The sequence below is a fragment of the Corvus cornix genome, chromosome 6 (assembly GCF_000738735.6).
Source record: "Corvus cornix cornix isolate S_Up_H32 chromosome 6, ASM73873v5, whole genome shotgun sequence".
Lineage (NCBI taxonomy): Eukaryota > Metazoa > Chordata > Aves > Passeriformes > Corvidae > Corvus > Corvus cornix.
In genome coordinates this window covers 27,423,322-27,447,797 of record NC_046336.1, presented here as the reverse complement: position 1 = coordinate 27,447,797, position 24,476 = coordinate 27,423,322, and the positions used below count along the sequence as shown (strand labels likewise).

The following is a 24,476-nucleotide window of genomic DNA, read 5'->3' as shown; positions in this document are numbered from 1 at the left end:
TGCTTGTTCAAGTACTTGGTTACATGTTTATGCTGACAATTAACATGCCCTCCTGATCTGGACCCCAACTCAGCTTTCTCATTAGACCCTGACACAACTCAGCACTACAGACTTGTCTCACTATGGCTGTGGCTGCCACTGGGCCTTCTCTGCTCTTCCTGCACAAATCCTGTGGGATTGGTGAGGCCACTTCCTACACCTGCCTTGCTGTCATACTCAGCTCCTGGCTCACCTACATTACAGAGCAGACAGTTCTTACTGCTCCCTGATGGCAATCACTCTTTTGAGCAAAACAGGAAGCTTAAATTTAACCTAAAACAAAACCAAACATCAATTTGGAAATAAATAAGGTGAACTGGAAAAGTCCTTGATGAATGCAATTCTCTCTCCCAGGTCCTTCTCCAAGCTCCATTAAGAAAGCATAAAATACAAGCTCTCATATCTTAGGTACAGAACAGTTCAGACAACTGGCCCATAAAAGCAACACTTCAGAAAACATAAGACCAAGCTTCTCTCCAGCTTTCTTTACACGTCTCCTGGCTGGAAACCTGCTGCATGCCCCTAGCAGCTTATACAATGAGTCAGATTCAGTAATCAGTAGGAAACAGAATTAGCAGTGAAGGCAAAGATATTCATGCAGTGCAATTTACAACAAGGCATCTGTCTGTGCATGAATTAGTATTTTCCTTAATTATCTGTAATAGGAAATCCCAAGATTCTCAGCTGGCCCTGTCAGTCAATATTAACTACAGACTTGGAAAATGATACAAAAATAGAAATGAAATTGAATCCTGCAGAAGCTGCAGTAGCACTTTACAAGGAATGCAAATAGAACTTCACAAGGAACAGTTTCACTATTGGCACTGTTGGTGCCACTCTGCTGCAGAGTTTGCCAACACATCACACAACACAATACAATGTGACATTTAGTTAACTTGCAGCTCTCACACAGTGCAAAGAGACTACCACAGATGGAAACGCTGGTGAAAGCGGCAAGTCCAGAGCAATATGTGATGGTTATCCATCAATGCTCACCTTTTAATGTGCAATGGTTTGCCTTTTCAAAACTCTGAAGATTTGATCATAAAGGTGATGTAGTCCTGCAAAGAACTGTGTAAGGCATACTCCTGATTTTGCCTGGTTGAGGAAAATGTGCAGCTGCTGCACTCTAACAACAGGGGATCTATTGTTCCTTCTGTCAGACCTGGCTATCTAATAGCCAGTCACTTGCTACAAAAGATGTACCTGCACCTAGGGAGCAGGGACTCCAGGGACTCGGCCTGGGGGAGGATTGTCACTCACACATTAGGCAGTCTCACTTGAGGCTTCAGAGTACTGCTGGCACAGACAATCCTCAGATTGCATGACAAAGTCCATCTATAGTTGCACAGGTTCAAGAGCACCAGTTATCAAATACAGCAACAATAGACATGGTCTGCAGGCTTCCAGGTCAGCCAGGCATACTTATCTTGGCCAGGCAGCAGATACAGAAGGCAGGACACAAAGCATCTTGCCAAGTGTCAGTCCTCCTGCACAGTCATATCTGTAACTATCCTGAAGACAGGGAGTGAAAACTGGCAAACCCCACACCTCTCCATTACTCTTACACAAAAAGAAAGCATGCAGTCTTTCCCATCATCATTCTTCACTCAGTCTCCTTCATCTGCTCACTGTGCCTCTGGCATTCCACATCCACATCCATCTCTCTTTACCACATTCATTCTCTTCCTTTCCTAATTCTGTATTTTCCCCCTTGGCTTCTCTGACATGTTTAAGAGCAGAACAGATGGCACACCAATGCACTCATGCTATGTCTCCATCACTGTACTTAGATTTGGTCCAGCTAGATACAACTTTGCTCTTGGGATAAATCAGCAGAAAGTGTTGGTTTCTCTAAGGCAGTGTGGTTCAATTCCTTTAAAGGAAAGCAAGCACAAATGTGAATGAATAAATAAACTAGACTAAAAGCTTTGTTTAGTCCTCACAGGCAAATCCCCAGCACCAGAAGACTGGCCCAGTGCACAGCTCCACACCATCATATTTCTTTGCTTCATACAAGCCAATAATTCAAATCAAGCTTACACCTTCTCAAAAGCCAACAATCCTCAGGGATTAATCATCATATGACTGCAACTTACTCAAACATTACTTTATACTTAAAAAGAAATACATTTTATAACAATCCATTCCTATATTAACCAAAAAAAGAGGGGTTTTTTTCACCTCCAGAAGACTCCCACAAATATTTGATTTCTGTTTCAGGAGAGGAGTTAAGTAATTATATTCCAAAAGAGAGCACAGTCAATCTTCATGTAGAGAATAGCATTCACAGTCAATTACTTATTAACAGTGCATTGTGTCACGCTGACTTTGAATATCTAGATCCACTGCCTGCTCCCAACCTCTTCTGTTATATAATTTGTGGCTTGGAAAATGTCCATGCAGGTCCTGTCATAAACCCATAACAGCTCCAAATATCAGTGAGAATTATTTCTATTGGGTAGGCTTGAATGGCTCTGCTTGTTGTACAAGTGTACCTAAGAGCTACTCTGTAAACAGGCCTTGACACACCAGAGTATTACCCCTTCCACTGTTTGCAATTGTCTGTCCTTATATAAAAGCCTGTGTATATTTAATATTTACTTGATAGCTTACAATCCATCAGTAATTAGGGAGCATTTAAGATAGACATGAATCTAAAGGTTTTTCTACACACAAAAAACTTCTTAGTTCAGATTAAAGTAGCAATGAGAACAAGAGACTTGCTTTTAGCTTCAGTTTCCCTAAACACTTAAAAAAATAAAAGCTTCTAGCCAAAGTTAATAAGCAACTTGTTATTCCTTCCTAGGTGTTTTTTTCTTTGTCTTTTATATTCCTTGGGAAAAAACCTGAACATGGCAGTCTGCAATGTAAAGTTCTGCCAGATAAAGAAGCTGCACCTCTCCTGCATATGATCTTTTTCCCTGTCAGAGCAGGACTGTTCCTCCTGATACATTTATGACAGAGTATGAGACATTAATTCAAGCAGAGTATTAGGGACTGAAAGTATGAGAAGAGAAGCCAGGTACTGCTCTGCCAAGGTGTTGGTGTTGCACTAGGGACCACAGAAGCAGAAGAATTTAAAGCTTTCTGGGAGCAGGTAAACAGATCATTCACAGACTGTGGCCCAAGGGAAACACCAAGGCCTTTAAAGGGTTGAAGAAAGGCTCTAAGAAGGTAGAGAACAGCACAAAGGCTGAATGCAAAGCAGTATCCTTTGAGATACACAAGCCTCACACACTGGAAAAACTGGTGATTTAGGTTGAACATTAATTCCTATGACCATGGCTCCATGGCAGATTACACATCATATCAACAGCACACAGAACATTGTTTAAAAAAAAAAAAAAAAAAAAAAATCAGTGTCTTGTCAGGCAAAAGTGATTTAAAAACAAACTGCAGACAACTTGTAAGAAGAAGGCACTGTGAAAACTGCAGAAGTAAAGGGGGAAAAAAGAAAAAAAGAAAGTAATTTTCCTGCTCAACGGCAGGGTTCTCCTCTATACTGATGGAAAAGAAATATACTTGATACACTAATCCTACACTGAAAACAGATTCTTCTGTCTCAGGAAGAAGATATCATTTTCCTTCCTTGCCTTTTCTAGAGTATCTGGTAATCAGACAGGGTTGACTAAATCACTAAATATTGTCTATGACAACACCTATGAAGATCACCATTAGTATCTCTGAGTGTTAAAAAATAGATTCCACGTGCCAAAACCATCTGGTCTGTTTTGCATAATTATGCTGCTGAGGCAGCTTCTGCTGCCATAGCCTGCACCTAACCAGGCTGTACCTGCTGCAGCATCAGAGCCTTCCAGGCAGTTATAACCAGGAGCTGTAGTTCTGCCTCCAGCTGGGTCATCCCTCAGCAAATTCACACCCACAAACACACAATTTACCACTGACTTCCTCTTTAGTAGTAGCCGTAAGGCAGAAATAATTTCCTTTTTTCTTTCCAGTATAACATAGCCATCTGTACAAGCAAGGACAGACAGGACTTCTAGACAAAGCTGGGAATCAGGCAGCATCTATTTCTGCTATGGACTTTCTGAATAGCTTTACATAACTCTTAATTCACGTCCAATTTCTAAGCTACAAGGATAGTACTTGGATGTACTTTTTCCTTCCTACCTTTTCTTTCTTTCTTCTGTGTGGTTTTAAAGGGGAGAAAACCCTCTTTTTTGACACTCTTAGAATGGAAACCTCTTGCCCCTTACAGTCTTTTACAGCTTGCAAATAAAAAGAGCTCATTCTATGGTGAGAAATGTGGCACTGGGGAAAAGGGAATGTTATTACTTCCCTTTTCTCAGTAGCCTGCTTTATGAGAAGAGCATCTGGCATGGCAGGCCTCCCTCATAAAGCATGGTAGGACTTGACTGATGCAACTAGAGTGGTCACATTTGAGTTGCAGTTTGGCCCATGGTGCACCATAACAAACCTTTATCTTCTAACACTTTTAAGGTAAGACAAAGTCAAAACACTCACAGAGTAATCCAGTGCTATATAGATGTCCCTCTCATTATTATACTCTAGAGATTTAATAACAGGGGCTCCATCAAACACCAAATAAAGTAGAAATCTTCACTAAAACAATTGCCTTGAAATTGCTTTCTGAAGTAATGAAAGCAGCCCAAACCCCTCCAACTCCTGACCAGCTAGGAAGAAAATCACAAGTAGTTTAATAGGTATATCTAAAGAAGCCAGAATAGAGTGTTACATCACTCATATTCAGCCTCCACAAGCTTCCTGTACTCACTTTTGCTGCACTTTATTTTCAGTTCTCTAAACTAGCTCATTGCACAGAAAAGAAGAACCATACCTTTAGGAAGCAATATGACAACACATTACATAAATGACAAACTGTAGGAACAGTCTGAAGGACAGTAGACAAGAAGAAGCAGAGAGATTTCCGCAAGCTGTAAAGCATTACCAGCACTAAAATAAAAGACTATATCACGTAGAAATGTAGTCACTGAAGCTGTACAGGCTCAGACCTGAGTTTAAGTAGCACTCCTGGGTGTTAATAAGCAAAGTGTGTGGGTGGGAGTCTCAGATGAGGCCAGTTAGGATCATTAAGCCTTGTCACTCAGGCCTGACACCTCTTCATTCATCTTAAGCAGGAAAAAAAACACAACACCGTGCTTCAGAGAATTCACAGCTAAGCAAACACTGTATTTGCACAGACCTAGGATATATTTGAGGAATTATACTGTCTCAAACAGATATCACAGGCCCCATTGCTCTTACAATTTAATTTTCAAGTGATTATTGGCACAGCTGGCTCTGCACATGACTTGTGCCTACACAGCATGTGATCACATTCCTCACAGCCTTGTGACAGCTCAAAACATTTTTCTCTGCCTGTGCTCACTTGCATCCATTTGGTTTACTGTTCTGAAAATGGCAGGAGCCTTAAAGTGTGAGCCTTGAATCAATGTGGCCAATTGTCTCTCCCTCCAACTGCTATTTTAAAAATTATCCCAAAGCACCTTGCAGAACACACTACATGTGTGTGTTCTTCCCACTACCAGAGATCTTTGTGTATCTAACATCAGGACATCTCAGAATACAAGTTGGTGCAGATTCTTGACTATTATCCCCATGCATTTTCCTTTGTTATTATTAGTGTCCTATACCATATGCTATTTTGCCATGCAAAGAATCTAAAAGGGGTAAAAGAAGTCATGGAAGAAAGTGCAGCACTACGATTAGAACAGGTAATGTTACTGAAAAGCACTGCTCAACAGCAGTAACTAGCTGGGAAGAAGTGCTGTACTGACATTTCCATTCTGCTTCCACTATCCAAACTAGCACCTCTGCATGGTGCTTATTGTATGGTGTTGACATGTCCTCTGTTTTCTACTTGATTCACAGCATTCATTTGCTCCGTCGATAAAATGAAGGGGAAGCATGAACGGCCTCATGTCTATCTGATCTGACAGCTTGTTAAAGTCCAAGTTACAGAGAGCAAAAGAGAGGCTGAAAATCACTTAACTATAATTCACTTCAGGAACTTGAAGAGAAACCATGGTGAATTTAAAGTGCAAAAAGAAATACTTGGGGATGTAATTTAAGTTTGTGTGATCACACTGTAATCTTGAAAGAGATGCTTTCTTTTTAACTTTTTATCTTAGTGCGGCTGGCAAGAAAAGGTAAAAGAAGAGCTATAAACACCAGCAAACCAGCTGCTCTCAGGGGAGCAGAAGTGTTTTCAAACTCTCAGAACCTGGTGTGAACTAACAGGCCCTAATTGCCCTGACCAGCCTCACCTGCTGCACCCACCCACCCCTCCTGATGAGGAGCTCATTTAGCTCAGCCCTGGATGCTCCCTTTCTTTTTTCTCTGCAGGACTACTGCTGGGCTACAGCTGTAGCCCTGCTGTGTCTTGGTGTTTTTTGGTCTTTGGCTCTGGCTTCTTCATTTGACTTTAGAGTAGTTCCCTAAGATGTCTTGCCCTTATTATCCTTGCAAATAATAGTCTAGCATACTTTCTCAGCTTAATATTGGTTCTGCCTTCTTGTCCTTGGGAGTGTGCCTAAGGATTTGGACTCCTGCTGCTCTCCCGCGACCTGGCAGCTTCTCAGGTAACGTGGGGCTGGACCCTGGCTGGTGGAGGTCTCTGTTCTCCTGGTTGTGCTGCTCTGTTTGATTTCCAGTGCTGACCCCTTAGTGTTTTCTGATGCAGACCTTTTAACACCAGCTTTACTTGCTGAAAATCATACTTTGAGTACTTTTTCTGTTCTTTTATATTTATAAATAAGTGGTACTAACTTGGTAAGGCTTTTATGAATGTGCTTAATTCAATAATACTTCCATTGGTGATCCATGACTAAAAACATTTTATGTGAAAAGACCTTGATCCTGTGATCCTTGTTCCTATGGAACTTTGAAAACTAGTTCAGACTATTGCAGTCAGGTCTCTTTAGAAATACTAAGTTAATTTTCATTTAAAGCCTCCTATTCAATTTTTTCAATAATATATTAGCAACGTATTCTTCTATTTATATATGTGAAGCTTTCATTCACATTAGAAATCACTGTTGTATAAACTGCAGTGATTCTTATATGAAACTCAAATTGGTGTTAATCTTTTTTCTAGAGATAAAATATTAATTCTGTAATAGCTGAAAGCAAGGGTATTTGCTATTAAGTGATAAGTAAATAAACAATTTTATTCCTCCTGGTATGCACCAAACTAGAAATCTCAGCATTTGTTATGATCCTTAAAATTCTCAAGACTGGGAGAAGTAAGCTTTCTTTGAGTTAGTCAACAACTCTGAATTTCAGGGTTGAGATGAAGGTAACAAGGCTCACTAAGTATGCACAATTCTTCTCAATTTATAATTTTGTGACACATAGCAAGTAGGAATCACTGATGTATGTTATCTTGTGTTGATTTATTACATCTAAAAATTGCTTCTGGCAAAGGTAACTGATAATTATTTCTACTGTTTAAGCTAAAGTTAGAGCCCTTGCAATAAAGCTCTGTTTAGGAAAGGCTATTCATGTTCAAACTTAATTTTTCATTAATTGGTCTCTCTTGTATAGCTCCAGTCTTGTGACAGTGCCCCAGAACCCTTGACAAACAGACTAACTGCTGCTGTCTTTGCTAATTAAAATTTGCCTATTAAATTGGACAATACTGTAGTATGTTAGGAGCAGGAATTTGATGTTTGCTGTGGGTTATAGCAATGGTTCTCAGTCTGTCACTAATGACCCAGATTGTTCACTTCTGCAGCTCCCAACTGAGGAACTTCCTTACAAAGTGAGCTCCTCATGGGTGGTTCACATTTCAGATATTTTGTCTTAACTCTCCTGATCATTACTGTCAGAATGTTCAGTCTTCTCTCCAATAACTAAGAAATTGCTTTGCTGCTTTTTCCTCTTGCTGTAGTCAAATTGATAAGCTGGCTAGAAAAACCATATGATACTTTTTCATAATACCTGAACAATTTCTGTCCACTAGAACATGTGGCTTAAAGTAACAGAAAGAGTAAGTGCTTCTTTTAAAATTGAAGGTCCTAGAGATCTACTTAGTGATTAATCAGAATCTAACGGGTAATATAATCTATTTGTATTAAGGAACAGTAGGAGAGTCATGGTGTAACTTGCTTTTCAAGCACTGAGAATTGCTTAGACCAAGTGGCAGTAGTGGAATAAAGTGATGTACAACTGAGACTATATCAAACATTACTTCCAAAGCAGAACCAAGGGAGAGAGGTTTGAGAAACTTGGACCTCTGCAGGTTCTGTTAAGGTAAAAGACAAGTTCAACCAGAGAAGGTTACTTTTCTCTCTTTACAGAAGGCTCTTTTATGTCTTTCATCACAACTGATAATCAAGAAAGAGGTATTTGTTAAAATGCTTTTTGCTGTATTATTATCAGAAAGCCTTTCTTAGTTGGAGCTATCATTTCACTTTAAAAACCCCAGATGTTTGCTATAATGCAACAAATATACACTGGGTATCCTACTGCAGAAGATGGAAAAAAGGCCCTGTAGTTTTGTCATGTAATAAAATAGGTTGTAAGTAAAGGTATTATGCTTGGCAATGCAGTCACATTAAAAATCACTAGCTATTCAAATGAAACTGTACTCAAGGAAATCAAAATTAGCTCTCTTCATGCAGACCAAGCTCTTGCCTATCCCTTCTGTATAAGACACTACTTGGACACAGTTAATTGCTTGTGAAGATATGAAACTTTAACAGCTGCCTCTGGCTGGGCCCTGTGTCTTATCTCAGAAGGTAGTTAATCTTTCTGTGATTGTATTTGCTGGAACAGTGTAATCAAATGAAGGAACAAATCCTAGTTTCATTGTTTAGTGTTCAATAGACTGTATTAGATTGTAAAACAGATTCTATAGTACTTCAACAAGCTCACCTTAGCGCTATTGGTTTAAACAAAATATTCCTACTCTCCTTGTCTAGCTTCTAAAAGCAGAAGTATGCTGTTCTTGAACTAATTTACAAATAACCAGGTCAACATCTATTTAACAAAACAGCTGTATCTATAAAATAAATTCTATATAACGATATTCTGATAGTACAGGGCATGGACTTCTTTCAAACTGCTGATTATTTTTCAGAATATGCACAGGCTTTTCCAAATTATATTAATTCAACTAGTGCATTATATGCAGCAACATGCAGGAGTGTGTCTTTACTCTGGGGGAAGAAAGCCACATTTTCTTGTTTTCATCTTATAATTAAGTAATGTCATTCTCCTCAAAGGAGGCTGCCTTCATTATCAAAAAAAAAAATGCCCCTAAGTCTGCACCAAATATTTAAGTGAAAGCTTTTTAAAGGTCTTGTTAAAAAGTCTGTGTCTTTGTTAGCCTGCTGGGTGTGCAAAGAGCTCTTGGACACAGAATTAGAGTGGGACTGGCTGATGTTCCAAGCAATAACTATCCCACATTAGTTTGCTGTAGGTATGGTTCCCTGTTAAGAAAAATAGCTTACTTTTGTGCTTTTCCATTTTCTTACAAAACTAACTGTTCTTCCTCAAAGACTAAAAGATGTTGAAATGAAAAAAAGGATAAGTAAGAGAATGGAATGAATGAGAGATACAACTTGGGAAAATGGAAAGGAATGAAGGGTGAGAGGAAAAAGAAAAGCTCATTGGTATGAGAAGAACAGAGTAAGGTGAAAAAGGTGACAAAAGAAATACTTCATCACTAAGGCAATATTTATAGTGGAACAAGAACAGCGTAAGCTGGGTAAATGAACTATTGCTTGAACTATCAAGCTTTCACAAAACACTATTTAAAAAGTAACAAGTGTAATATTAGGAGGCCATTTAACTGTTAATTTCTTCCAGTTACACTCAATTTCTTTTCAGCAGGACTCCAATCCCTAGGATGCCATCTTCTGCACTGCTAGATTGGTGTGTGTGCAGTACTGTACAAAGTTATTCTTCTCTTCGTATACAAACTCCTGAAAGAACCCAACCCCTCCGATGTCTGCTATGGTGGGATTTAACATGTGTTCAGGGGTGGCTGGAGCTCTTTGGACTGAGAAGTCACCTCGAAGTTTTGCTTTTACCAGAGTGTGCCTTAGTCTAACACAAGTGGGTGTGGTGGCAAGTGAACATACATTACAAGGGACAGACAGTTTTCGGTAAGACAAGTCCCTAGTACCACAAGGACCACTTCATGTTAGGGTGACCAAAAAGGCTTCTCCTAGGATGCTTGTTCTGTTATGTTAATCTGTCCCAGTTTGGATTTCCCGGTTGGCTGTCAGCTTCTACCCCCCCTTGTCACACCCCCGGAGTTCCCCATTGGTCCCCGTTCCCTAGTCCCGCCTTTTCCCCGCCCCCGGATAAAACTGTGAGCTCTGGGATCATGTTCACATTTGCCTCTGCAACGTCCGACAGTGTAGGAGCAATAAATGCTCCTGCCAGAACGCACGCAAATGCCCTTCTCGGCTCTTTGCTACTGACTGTAACACTGAACCCACCCGTGCTTCTGTGGGGGCACGCGGGACCCCACGGAGCAGAGCAGGGACAGCATTAAGTGGGCTCTGGTCAGACCTGTAGGGATGGAGTGCTGTTAATTATTCACTTGTTTAGCGAGGCTCTATGTTCATTAGTGAAATGAACATATTAATATTTACTTTCCTGGCCAACAAAGGAAAGGGGCTGTTAAAACTGGCTATGCCTTAATCTACCACACACATAAAATTAAAATCAAGCTAGCTAACCTATGACAATGAGTTACCATATGCTTTAGTTTCAGTTACCATAAGCTTTATAACATTATTAGGTTTGATAGAGGTTAAGTGATCCCAGTTATATTAAGCTATCACACTGGTTCTTACAGACCTTCTGCAATCTTATTTTATACCTTTTCATCTATAACTTGCCTAGTTTTTGAAAATAGTTTTGTTAATAGAATTTGCATTAGCTGTGATTTAACCTAATTTGCTTTTTCCAGATAGTTTAGTTTTTAACTTGCCTTTCAAGGAAATGATAACTTTTAGGCACAAAAAGAAAGGACCAAAGGGATAAAACAAAGGGAAGTAAACTAGTAGTGGGGCCATAATAAATCTTTAGAAGGAGGAGGGAAGTAACATGACCAGCATTTGCATTAAATTTTGGAAGTCTCAAATGTCTGCTGGTTGCTTTAAAAATATATTTGATACAGAATTTCAGAATTCATTTTTCCAGAAAACTATCTTCGGTTTTCCTCCTTTGTGGCTGGTGGCAGTGAGAAAGATACCTCTTCCCTTTCTCTTTGTGTGCTATTCATTATTAGGGATATCAATCTTTTGGTGAGCAAAACCTGCAAGAGACCTTCTCCATTGGCTTTGGACATTCAAAGGCCATTCGTCTGAGTACAGCTGCTCTTCAGAGGAGTCCCTTTTTTGCACAGATCATTCCTGTGACAGACTTGTTTTACAAATTTATAATCCTCTCACATAAATATTATGTCAGAAACATTATTAGGAATAACATATTTTGTGTCACTGAGTGTTCCTTATACAAGATACATTTGAATTATTAGTCTTATAACAGCACTTGCAGTTCTTTTCTTTCTATGTCAAGAGTAAGAAAAACTCTGCAACAAAACATTCCTGTAATGGAACAGCCTTTTCTTGTAGATAAAATAGATAAAAGTATTTTGCTTTTCACATAGCTAAAGGGGAAGATAGCAACATGGCACAGTTACTGTATTTCATTACTTCCCATATTAACTTCTGGTGCTAGTTAGTGCTTTAGTAAACTGTTCCTAAATTGTTGTCCCTTAAGCAAAAACAGTTCAATTAGATATTTTTCACTGGTGTAACCTGAAAAAAACCCTGAATATCCTCTCATAAGCTTTTTGAAACAAAGATATTTTTAGTTTAGAAGCTTCAGGCAAAAAATATTGAAAGGGACCTATCAAGAGACTTATTTTGACAGTTCTTTTCATGCAAAAAAAACCCCCCCAAACCCCAGAATTTGCTTTTCATATCACTTGAAGATATAATATGGGGTTTACAGGCAAGGTTGTCCATTCTCTGACTAGTGCTTATGTCAGTGTTTATGCAGGTTGCTTTTAGTAAGTAAGCTTTCCATGCCACTAATGACCTTTCAGTTCCATTAGTCTGCTATGTATTATTGATTTCAGGCATTATTGATTAATGCTGAAAGCAGATTTATTTCTGTTCCTAGAGAGTAAAGGATTGGCACCTCTGTTAGATGAATGGTACCTTACTGCTGGCTTTGGTCGGTTCCTTGCTGACCCCTTCCTTTGCTCTTTTCTGTCCCCTTTATGTTTTTTCTAATACTTTGTTAAATGTTAGGTGCTTTCCATCTACCTTCTCTGTAAGAGAAATTTGCTCTAAACTTTGGAAAGTATAAAGTAGTACAGAAATGGGAAACTCATGCACGTGCAGCAGTGGTTTTTTTCAATGTTAAGAGGATGGTGTTTCATGTGTGTTGCTCCTTCCAGAGCCTGACTGTGCCCATGGCTCCTCCTGCTCCCTAGGGATCACGGGCAGCTGCTGGCACTGTGCAGGCTCTTCAGTCATTGAAGCAGCTCCTTATCACACCACTCCCAGGTTCCAGATTCTCTGTAGTGCCCAGGTGTATGGATAACTTGGTGCTGGATTTCACACGATTCATGCAGGGCAATACAGTGCACTTTGGGTTTGTGACCAAGCCCCATAAACCCAGATCCAGCTCTCCAGTCTCTTAAATTCAAAGATTATGAACTTTGACTCCTTTTATCTGTTTAACTAGTAACTTATTACACTGTATGTGTTCTTCTAGATAACATTTAGTTTGCACTTTTGAATTACTTTATATGTTGAATACCTAAACTTTAGTCATTAGCACCTCTGCTCAGTACAAGTTACGTATCTTTGGCTCTTTTATGCGTGCTGTTCTGCAGCTCCCTGATAGCTTATGTCCCTGTAGACTACAGACATTTTACTCTTTAGTAGAGTGTATAGCTCATCACCTGCACTTTAAGTCCCTCACTATTTCTGTTGCATGGCTATAATAATTTGACTTCATATTTCGCTGTCAGCACTGATAATCTACACCATATTTCAAAGTCAGGAGTTTTTAAGTACTTAAATGGCATTTTGGGGAAATCTTACTCAATACCAGGTTATCAAATGTCTGCGAGATTCAGTCAAGTTAATTCTCAGCCTTGAGAATGTATCACCTCCATCAGCTGCGGGACAGAAACACAAGCATCACATGCCTGTGTAAATTAAGACTTGGGACTTTCATATAAAAGTGCAGGTGATTGTAAAAGAGGAGTTACAGAAGTTTTAAATGTACTTGGTTTCATGTGTCTAGGTGGTGGTTTTCTGTTAGACCTGTCACCTAATAACCATTATTTTTCTGCAAAGAGACAGAGTGACACACTCTGTATGTAGTGGAGCAGAAAGTTCCTCAGCTGGAGACAAGTGATTTAAAAAGTTTTCCTTTCTGTGAAGTAAAAAGATTAAAATTAACTTAAATAAACTGAATAGTTTATATCTTTTGGTAAATAAATAGGTTGTATCCTGAATTTAAACAGTGTCAATCTTCTGCCTCATACAATTCTAAGAAAGCAAATTGCAAATTATGCCTCAGAGTTTAGTTAGATAAGTACCCTGCACAAAAGATCACCAGCATCTTTGACTCCTACATATGTACTTTCAGAAGAGTACATTAAGTGACCTCACAATAAATATATAGGTGAAGTTCTAGAACCAGGGCTCCAAAATGCACATGCACAGATGATCATTAAAGTACTAAAACAATCATCTCCCTATGAGTGGATGCTTCTCATATATCCATAACTCTACTGGCTACCAAAAATTAAGAACCTCGTCCCAGTAGAAAACTTGGAGAATGAAGAACAGTTTTTTAATAGTCTCCCCTTCATTATTTTTCCATGCTCAGTGAATCATGATGAGTCTTTTACTGCTATAATGTCTAATAAGCAGTAAAAGTAAGACATTCAGAAGCACCATAAAAGTACAAGGAAAGCCTGAGAAACAGCAGTGATTAGAAACTATTCCCAGCATAGTGACTGTTTGTTGCGTTACTGTGCTAGATTTTTAGTTCTATTCAGCTTCTCCATTCTTAGACCTAGTTCTTACACAAAACCCATGTTCCTTAATCTTCAGATAGTCTGGGTGCTTCAGTTGCAGGCACTTCTCTGGAATGTGAATCTCAGATCTGATCATCAAACCTTGAAAAGATGAGCTTTTAAAAAGACTATCTGGGATATTAAAAAAAATAAAATGTTTCATTAAAATTGGTGAAGCAAGAATTCATTTTAAGATGAATAATTTCTTTTCCAATAATTAGAAGAAAGGAAGGAAAGTGAGCTTGGGTCTCAGCTGGTTCATTCTGGCAACTCTTTTGAAAGGTACTTGCATATCATAAAGAGAATTGCTAAGCTGGGCTGAAAACTGGTTTTGTAGTATGACTGTGTTTTAAATTATACAAAGCTTTCCGAGAGAGGCTGTGTTAGCTTTCAGATTTCTGTGCTTGTGCTCAAGCTAAAGAGCAATTTAGCTTGGACCAAAATAACTCCATGGTTCAGACTGCAGCCTTTCTTTTCTCAGACTTTTACACTGGCAATTGAAACTACGTTCCTACCTACATCCTGAATCCTTTTACGAACCCACAAAAGCCCTATCAATGTTTGATTTAGATCACTGAAATATGGGTTGAGAAGCATGGACTTGCTGAGCTGCATGCTGTTTGAGGCTGAAAGAGTATTTTAGGGAAATCTCACCATATTCTTGCACACCTTCCTGACACGCTGCTTTCAGTCACTGGATGTGGGATTTGACACACCTTTGGACTAACTCAGAATGGCCATTCTCATACTCCACTGTTCATGCTCAGAAAATAGGTCTGAGTTTCTTTGGTATTGAACATAAGAATGCTCCCATGAGGTTTTTTTGTTCATGGAGTAACCAACTATTATCACTATTTACTTGCTGTCTGCAATATACTAGAGCAGGCTGAGATCTCTGCAGTTTTCTAATGATGGTAACAAGTTCCAATTACTGCCCAAGGATGTTTCTCTGTGAACTGTGAGACAAACAGCCCTGCTCTCTCACTCTAAAAGAAATCCAAGGAAGTAACTGTGCCACAAGTCAATGAATTTGAAAACAAAGAGACTTTGTGGGCTTTTAAGTATGTCCATAGTCAGGAATATAATAGCGGGAGTTTGTACTGATTGCATGGTTAGGATGTGTTGAGCTTCATTTAAATTTGTGAAGACAGAAGTGACTGTATTTTGTTTACCTCTTCTCCCTGACAATTAGTTACTATAAATGAACACTAAAAAAGTAGCATTTTCACCTCCTGAGTCAAAGGCAGCAGCAATGCATTTGTATGTAAAATATATCTGTATTAAGGGCAAAGGCTTAACTTTTTGTCTGGATAGAGTTTTGATTTGGTGGGGGGAAAAAGAGAGTCAGAATAATTATTAAATTACATTATGTAACTGAACCTGCAAGAAGGGGTAGAAACACACAAAATATTTTTGTGATCAGGGAGAAATGCCTCTCAATGTCCATGTTTTGTTGAGGTGTTCTGTGGTCTTAAGTCCCATTACTGAAACTCTGCTTAGAAAAGAGCACATTAATTTTTCTCCCTAGGAAAAGAAGTAGCTGAGTCATTCACTCGGGAGTGAGATAAGGCCTGTCTAAATCTGATGTTCCTCACCATGAATCCACCTGTTTATTACACAGGGAGATGTCAGTCACTCCCTACTGGTGACATCCTTAACTTTCAGTTTGTACAAGAAGGAAACTCTATGGTGGTGTGCAAAATTGCTCAAGTGTCCTGGGGACTCAAGTCTATATTCAAGGCTGTATGTTGTTAATGTGTTTTCTTTTTTCAAGCACATTTGTAGCCATCTGAAAGAGCAGGAAGAGTGCAGTGCCCAGCTTTCCCAATCACATATATGAATTTCAGGATATTATTTCAGTGAAAAATTCTTACAGTAAGTAGAGATGACATGTTTGTCTATGTTTGTCTGCTGTGCAGCAAAATTATCACCCAATTATGTTTTTGTGGTTTGCAACATCATCTGCAAGTCATGAGCAGGAATGCTAGTTCTGAAGGGAGTAGGCAGAATCATAAAACTAAAGTGAGAAATTGTAGCTTGACTTTGAGGATCAGTGCCAGTGTTTATCACTTCATACAGGTTTGCTTTTGAGATGTTTGTTTACTCAGAAGGCTTACTCTTCTGCTTTTTAAACTCTGAAAACCATTTTCAGCTGTCCACGTTTTGATTAAAACAGAACACTGACATTTTCTTGTAGTCATACTGAATTATTCACAAGTTCATCACCAAAAAAATTAAGCAGAGTATATTTGTTAAGTGAATTCATGGCATTGCCAGAAAATGGAAGTCCACTACATTTGCATTATTCTGATGCTTAGAAATGTAAAGCAAGTCCAAACATGATCCCAGCATAGAATAAAAAGTCTCTGCTCCAAAGAGCTTGTTATCAAGTACAAGGAGACAAGAAATGGAGGTGTACTGGTAGGAAAGGGGCAGATAAAATCGGACAATATATGTTGGTGGTGTCAATATGGCCAGCAGGTTGTGTGTGCCTGCAGCCCAGCTATTATCAATGTCTCTCACTGCCACTGCCACCAGCATGCAGAACTGCATGGAGACAAGCAGATCATGCATGGCAGAAACTGTGTTCAGGGAATGATGGAAATGGGCATCACTGGCTGACAGGATGAGAGAGCTGGCAAGCCAGAGCTGTCTGAAAGATGATAGCTAAGCTGGAGATAAAGAGTGAAAACCAGAATATGTATCTGATTTGAGATAAAAGAAAGGTGGAGAGATGTCAAAGAAAGGGATGCAGGGCAACAACAGTTAAAGAAAGGAGCTGGGAGAGGATAGGATCAAAATGAAAAGGGCTTAGACTAAGTTGAACACAGTCTCACTTGCACACTTGTATCCTGTCTGCAACCTTGTGATAACTGTCCTGTACTTTCCATTAATTAAGGTTGGAGTAAAAGGATGTCATGGCAACTGAACTAGAAGTCACTGAGGATCCAGAGGAGGCATTTAGCAGAGTAGGTATTAATAAACGTCACACCACAGAGCTAAACAAAGAAGGATCTGTTCATTTAGAGGCCTCATGTGGACACTTGGGAAATCAGAGTCCATGGTGATAACAGGCTGGATGACAGCCCTGGCAGAAGAGTTTATAAAGAAACAGGCATATGGCTTTACACTTCTGTACACTGAGAAGCTCTGATAGTAGATCTGCACTGGATTCTGCTCTAGCCTAAGCATTAGGTCTCTTTGATTTCAGACTTTGTGTGAAGTTTCAAGTTGCAGCAGGGACAAACTCCTCATAATGTCTCTGTTCTCAGTGGCCATTATAGAATCCTGCCCAAATCTTGAACACTGTTGCAGCTGAAGCAGAATTTGGTGCAGGCTACTGCTGGCCCTTTTGTTTTGTGTACAACACTGAAATCTTGTACAGACTCAGCTAAAATATTCTCTGGCAATTTTAATTTTCACTCAGTCTGCAGGCTGTTTTTAGAAACAATTCAAATACAAGATTTTGAAAATTTGGTGATGTTAGTGAGTGGTCTTCCTTCTCATCCTGCCCCAATTCCTGAAAGCACAGTGCAGTCTAGAACAGCAAAAAAGGGCAGCTGCAATGGCTGGGAGTTGCTGAGAGTTAAGACACCTGCTTATTAGTGCAGCAACAGAATTTTCTCTCACCAGTGGCTTGACAATTGTGGTTTGCTTTTTTCCCCATACATAACCACTGATGTTATTTCTAGAAATGATAGAATTTTTTTCACAGGGATGTTGTAAGACAGACAGTATGTGCCAGAAAAAATAATTGTAGAGACATCAGGGCAGCATATGTATTCTCTGCAGATCATTTGTGGACAACAGTGCTGTTATCTAAGGAGGGAGATGATAGTTCTTTAATATTCAATGACACCACGACTTGTTTACCCTCTTGTTATTGTGAACTATTATTTCTCAAATGTCAGTGTTTTCATTTTGATTGCTGTGTGTGGGTACAAATTGCTTTATACTGTTCCTTTTTCTTTAGTCTATTCATCAAAGATCTGGCTGTCTCCATGACTGTCCCCCGTATTACATATTTCTGCAACCCCTCCCATGAGAGGCTTGAGTCACTGAGTTCTTTCTATTTCAGAAGTAATTACCACATAAGCAGATGGGAGTAAAAAACCAACAATCAGAAACCAAATGGTACCAGTAGTTCTTCCTGAAAGCAGTATAAGCTCTCTGCCACTGCTGACCAAATCCTGGCACTGCTGTCTGCCACTGGCCACTGTGTGCACCTCTAGTGGCAGCTAGCACTTCAGCAGGGGAAAAATGCTTGATACGATTTCTCTGCAATTTTACTTCTTACCCCTTCTCTGTCAGTAATCCTCCTCTTATTGGAGTGGTATTGTAGCTGGGAAACACACAATTCTGCTGCATCTCTGCATAAGCAAATCTTTCATAATGCCTGTTTTCAGCAAAAATGACCAAGCAGCTTGGAGACCACCATGTGCTGACCCTACATTTCAGCCCACTGTAGACTGACTTGTCTGTGATAGAGATATGGTTTATTAATAGGAAGAGCGTAATAAGGGAAGTTTTCTTTAAGTTTTGTATGTAACCAAAAATATGGGGAGGTTCTTTTTTTCTGCAATGATCCAGCAACTTTTCAATTGTTTTTTAAATGTGATTTCTCCCTGACTACAGTAGGTACTAAACTGCACCAGCACAATCGGCTTTAGTTCACAGATGTGAGAAGGTGAGAACTCTTATTTGGGAACTGGAAGTAGGGAAGCTTCCAGCTGAAATTGTTTGAAAAGAGTTTGGCTAACCAGAGTTCCTTGGAGAAGGGTAGGCTTTGCACAGAGGGTAAGCCATAGGAGACAGGGAAGGGTGAATCTGGGAGTTCAGTCCATAAATCAGGGTTAAGAAGCTTTTTTGGAGGCACTGCAAATCCAACTTGGCTGGTCTTGAGAGCTCTTTGTGAACTACTTTGTGTTCAGATTCTGTGGGGAAGAACAAGAGGAACAGAGGTGGGCTGACCTTTTCAAGCTACCTGGCCTTGAAGCCATAAACCCCAAGAGGAAGCTGCAAATGCAGCTGGAAGAACTAAGGCAGAGCAGCTGCTGGATTGTGCCTTGCCACAGAGTTGCAGCCTAATGCCATTTACAGGGCTACATTCAGATTGTTGGAGAGGTCACTGATAGAATCTTTTCATCTCAGTGGAAAAGATTTTGGTTTTGCTACATATTATAAAAAAAACTTGTGTTTGACGGGACTTTTCTAAACCATCCTTTCTGGTCTGGCCCTTGTGTACTTCACCCAGCCCTGGGACACTCCCTCTCCTGCTGTGGGGCTGAACAGCCCAGTGTTAGAGCTTGCTGGCTGCGCCCTACAGTTTGTGCCTTTGCTGTTCACCATAGATCTTGGCTACCCTACAAAATTAGAACTACCCATGAGGTGAATTATTCACTTCTACAGCACAACAGAAACCATGTTGATTTGATTTACTGTTTTCTATTTTGTCTATTGATTTTTGAGTAGTCCCAAGAGTAGGCTCCCATGAAAGGCCACACAGAACTTTGTACTCAGTTTAACAATTTTATTTCCAAAGGGTCTTCTTGCCTCCCGTCCCCTTGCCAAGTTGCTGCAGGCACGAAGAACTATATTTAATTTTTATGATTAATAGAGCACACAGAAGATATATATTACACAATTCTCTCCCTGCCTTGTTGTTTGGGGTGCCAAAATTGCGGTGCACTCTCTGAGAGCAGCTAAGAAGTGGGAGAGCTCCCCTCTGACAGATCTTTGCTGTTAAAAGGCAAAAAGAACATAGATGGTTGAAACCAGAGTTTCGTGCAAAATGAGCAAACAGTTTTTACCTGCATATCTAAGCAGATATATTTGTTGCAGGTACCAGTACAAAAATAGTGCCCTAAAAATGCTTCTGAGACAAACATGTTTTCAGATGTTGCAGCCACTGAGAAGCAATATTAAACCAGAGACCCAGGGCTCACACTGTACAGGGGAGGGTGTGTAGGGAAGGCTTCTATGGACTCAGATCTTACAGTGTGATATTGCCTTTTGAAAGGCAGGTACTGCAAATGGATGGACACTCAAATGAAAAATCAATAGTTGTTCTCTGTATCCCATCACTTATACCATTACCTAGCATGCCTAGTGGGCAAGCAGAGCATATTTTGAGCATTGAGAATTGCCTTCCCCAAGATGTTTTCAGGAATTGTCACTATCATTCCCCACATGACAATGGGGAAAAAAATAAAATCACTCAACTTATTAACAATACCCAACAGCTTTGTTCTGTGCATGCCTCCTTTGTGGTAACTCAAACCCTAGACCTGTGTCTGCACTCAAAGAAAAGTGGGACTTTACCTTTCCAATTTCTGAGTAGTCTATTCCTCTATCCTCATGCTGGCCTTGGAAACCTAGGTGATCTTTCAGATAATTTAAAGAAGCCCAGGTGAGCCTTTGTAAAGATGTCTTAAAGTCATTAATGCCTTGCTGACTATGCCCCTGGTCTTTTAACTCTTCTGGCATTTCCCAAAAACAGTCTGTTTATCTTGTAGGCAGCAGAGTACCTGTTCTTGCAGTGCAGTCTGTATTCCTGTAGATGAGCTAAAACCTAATTCCACCCACAGCTCCCCACCAAAGAACAGGACAATGAGTTCTTTTCCCATCATTGTGAAAGAAATCTTATACTCATTTGGACTTTAATTAAATTTTACCCAGGCATTATCTTTCCCTTTTTCTGTTAGACAATTTTCTCAGTTTCCTGGAAGTCCAAGAGTCCATGGTCTTTCTGCTATTTTTGCCTGTAATTTATAAAAATCTGTGAACAGAAGTAAATTATCAGCAGCAAGAGGTTGCCTTGGGTCTGGGTGAGCTGGAGCTCATTTTCCACATTTCCACATTCCTCCCTGAGCTGTGCTGTGTTGGTACCTAGAAAGGTGCTGCTCACACCCCAGTGTTTTGGCTATGGCTGAGCAGTGCTGGTACTGCAGCAATGCTGTCTCTCCAACACTCCCCTCTTGCCTGTGGGCAGGCAAGACCTTGGCAGGGGCCATAGCCTGGACAGCTGATCCAGCTGACAGAAGGGATATTCCATACCATACGATGTCTGCTCAGCAATAAAAGCTAAGAGAAAGGAAGAGGTGGGGGGCATTTGTTCTTTCAGTGTTTGTCTTCTGGAATAATTGCTGTGCCTACTGAAGCCCTGCCTCCTGGGAAGTCGCTGGCCAACTCCTGCTGATGGGAAGTAGAGAGTAAGTCTTTTCCTCTGCTTCCACACACACCTTTTCTTTCGTTTTATTAAACTGCCTTTATCTTGAGTCACAGGTTTTTTCCATCCTATTTTGTCCTTTCCCCTCTTATCCTGCTGAGGAGGGGAGGGATGGAGAAGCTTGGTGGGTAGCTGGCATCCAGCCAAAGGCAGGACTCTCAAGGTGGGAAGGTTGCTTTCCCCATAGTTCAATGTGACAGAATCCCGAGAGATTAATATTGGATAGGTTTTCCTTTTTCTAGAAGTGACTGGAGGGCAATTCAGAGCTGGGCCATAAGCCAGGTGAACTTTCTGCATGTTTCACACACAAAACTTGTGGCAGAAATGTTTGAAAGCTTTAGGATGAGCTGATGCCTTTGGAAAGAAAGTACCTGGGTCGTAAACTGATATGTTTTCTCCATTAGGCTTCCCAGGAATACAACTGAGGTAAGCTTTTGGTAGAGAATAAACAAGGGACACAGAGAGAGAGAGAGAGAGAGAGAGAGAGGCCAAATTTCCCTCCAGATCCACAAGTGTAATGTTTTGATAACTTCAAGTGAAATAGCCTTAGCTATAAAGAAAAAACAATTATTGCTCAATGGAATACTTCGAACTGTTCTCTCTGGTTTAACACTGCATGTAAAGCAAAGCAAACCTGAGAGAAAAAAGTTTTGTGAATGATTTGCTATGTGTCTCTGTCTGACTCCCCATGCCCTAGGGACAGAGAATGAGATGTCTCATGCTTCACACCTTATACTGTTCTAGGATGATTCCTCTTCTTCCATGGAAGCTGCATTATCACACAACAGGGCAGCCAAATCGCCTCTAGCAATTGGCCATAATAAAGGATCACGCAACTACCATCGTGTGAGAACATCTCCACTGGCCATGAATCTGAGTGTTAGGGTCCAATTTTCAGAAATAAATTCCCTAGCTTGCAAGTGCCTAGCATTCACAGAAACACAGTCCTAAGGCTAAGGAAGGATACCAAATGAGTAGCCCTCTTTGGACTAGCATCTGCTTCCCAGTGGGAAAATTTCCTTTCTCTCCTTTACACTGCATATTCATTCATAATACGCTCTCAGGAACTGGTGAACTAATCAAAGTAATCTCTCTGCAAAGGCATGTACATTAACACCAAATCTAATGAAGCAAGAAGACAGACAGCTTCTATAATGTCTAATTTACTTTAAAAAAATATTATATTTATTCTGTGATTTCATTACTCTGCCAAATATATTACGGGCTCTCCTAAAAATGCCAAAAAAGTTGATGCTTCCAGGCTAACTGGAAATGAAATATTTTCAGTGCATTGACTTGTTGTTGAGAGGAAATAAGAAGGAAGAAAAATGTCATCTGTGACTCAAGGAAAAGGAAAACTTTATGCACAAGCTGTAGGTAAACAGATTGAGTGTTGGCATTGTCCAAAACTAAGACATAAAGCAGAAAACAAAGAGGATCTAAGCAAAGAAAATGAGAATGTCAAGTCAAAGATCATATCTGATCTAGCATTTATGCTTGTCTTGAAGATTGTATGTCTCGAACTTTGTCCTATCAGTTTGACAAGATCAGGATGTAACTGTAAGCAACTCCTTTGAGCACAGAGTTCACACATGGGAGACCTCCCATTGTCTCATTTCTCTGCAGGTCAATCATTTATGTATTTTCTGCTCTACTCCCTCAATAAGCTTCATTTGAAGATAGTATGAGCCTTTGCCAGTTTCATATTGTGGCTTTCTCTAATGATGTCTCCTGACTATTTAGTAGTAAAATGCAAAATTATCTTCCAAAAAGGTTCTGTCCCTCAAAATGTCCAACACCATTGTTTGCTGCAACATCCTTACAGTGCAAGCACTGTGTATGTGCTTGGGATGGATTTCGAGTTCACATTGATGTCTTTTGAAGTTCATACCATTAATGTCACATCCACCGTTGCCCTGATATTCATGTGTCTGATGTCACACACAGAGAAGGGAAAAGCACACTCTAAAAAGTGACCATAGAATCTCAGACATTGGCAAAGGTCAGTCGATCAGCCACCTCTGCAGTTCTGCCACAGCTGGTTGAAATCTTGCTTGGCTGTGTCTACCAACACTGCAGGGCAGGGACACTCAATGAAACTGCTCTGCCTTTCATAATGGGCCTGCTAATTACTATTCTTAAGGTGTCACAGTTTGAGAGCCTGTAGAGTCTAAGGGGCATCTGTGCTGTTAATGTTCAGTGGCCTGGTGACAACAAGGATGGCTTCCCTCCTTAAATGACTTTCAAGGGAAATGCAACGCTATAGGTGTGTGCCTTTCATTAGAGGCACAGCTCCCATTCATGCAAAAAAATGCAATCCTTCCGTTTATGGTTAGGTAATGCAGGTGTTCATTTAAGGAAAGGTACATGTGCAGAGCTGGGGGAATGCAGTTCCCACCATTACTAACACAGCCTTCTCACAAAGGCTTTCCAGGAACAGTTCACGTCATCTATTTTTAATACCAGCTGCAGTGAAGCTAATAGTTTGCATCAGGGTCATTTTGACAGTGGGTGGAAGGCCTAAATTCTGTAATACTCAGGCTGCAGTATCTGCTAGAAGAGCTTTGTCACACACTGTGACTAATTCTCTGTTGCAATTAAACTTCACTTTACAACAGTAATGGGCCTTCAACTGGGAATACAGCAATTCATCTCTCTTTGCACAGTGGAATGTAAAGCCAGATTTGTGTGAATAAGTGTCTGCTCATGTGTACTTTACATAAACACAACTGAAAAGAAAGCAGGCAACTCTTGAAACAGGTGGATAGTTGCTCTTTTCTGCCTAGGGTATTTGTGTGGGTTGGTTTGGTTTGGGTTTTTTTAACTAGAGAGCAGAAAAGAATGATGTCAGGTTTTATCCGTATGTTTTGTTTATTTTTAGAAGTGGACCAACAAACAACCATGACCTAAATTCTACAAGACAGAAGTGCACACAAGCACATTGTTAAATATCAGAATCTATTTGAGTTCTGACAATTTCAGCAGAACTGTACACATGCATCTTCTTTAAAAGCAGACTGCAAAAAACTAATTCCCCAATATGGTGAAAAAGAACCATAAGGTCCAATATTTAAGACTCCACCTTTTAACTTCTTTGTCTTCATACAGAGATAGTATGGCTATAGCATTAGAATTCAG

At 40.0% G+C, this 24,476-nt stretch overlaps 1 protein-coding gene across 1 annotated transcript in view; it reads right to left on the bottom strand.

The window, feature by feature from the left end:
- Positions 1-24,476, bottom strand: part of WAPL (WAPL cohesin release factor) — a 137,932-nt gene that overhangs the window by 77,328 nt on the left and 36,128 nt on the right. The window lies entirely within an intron of this gene.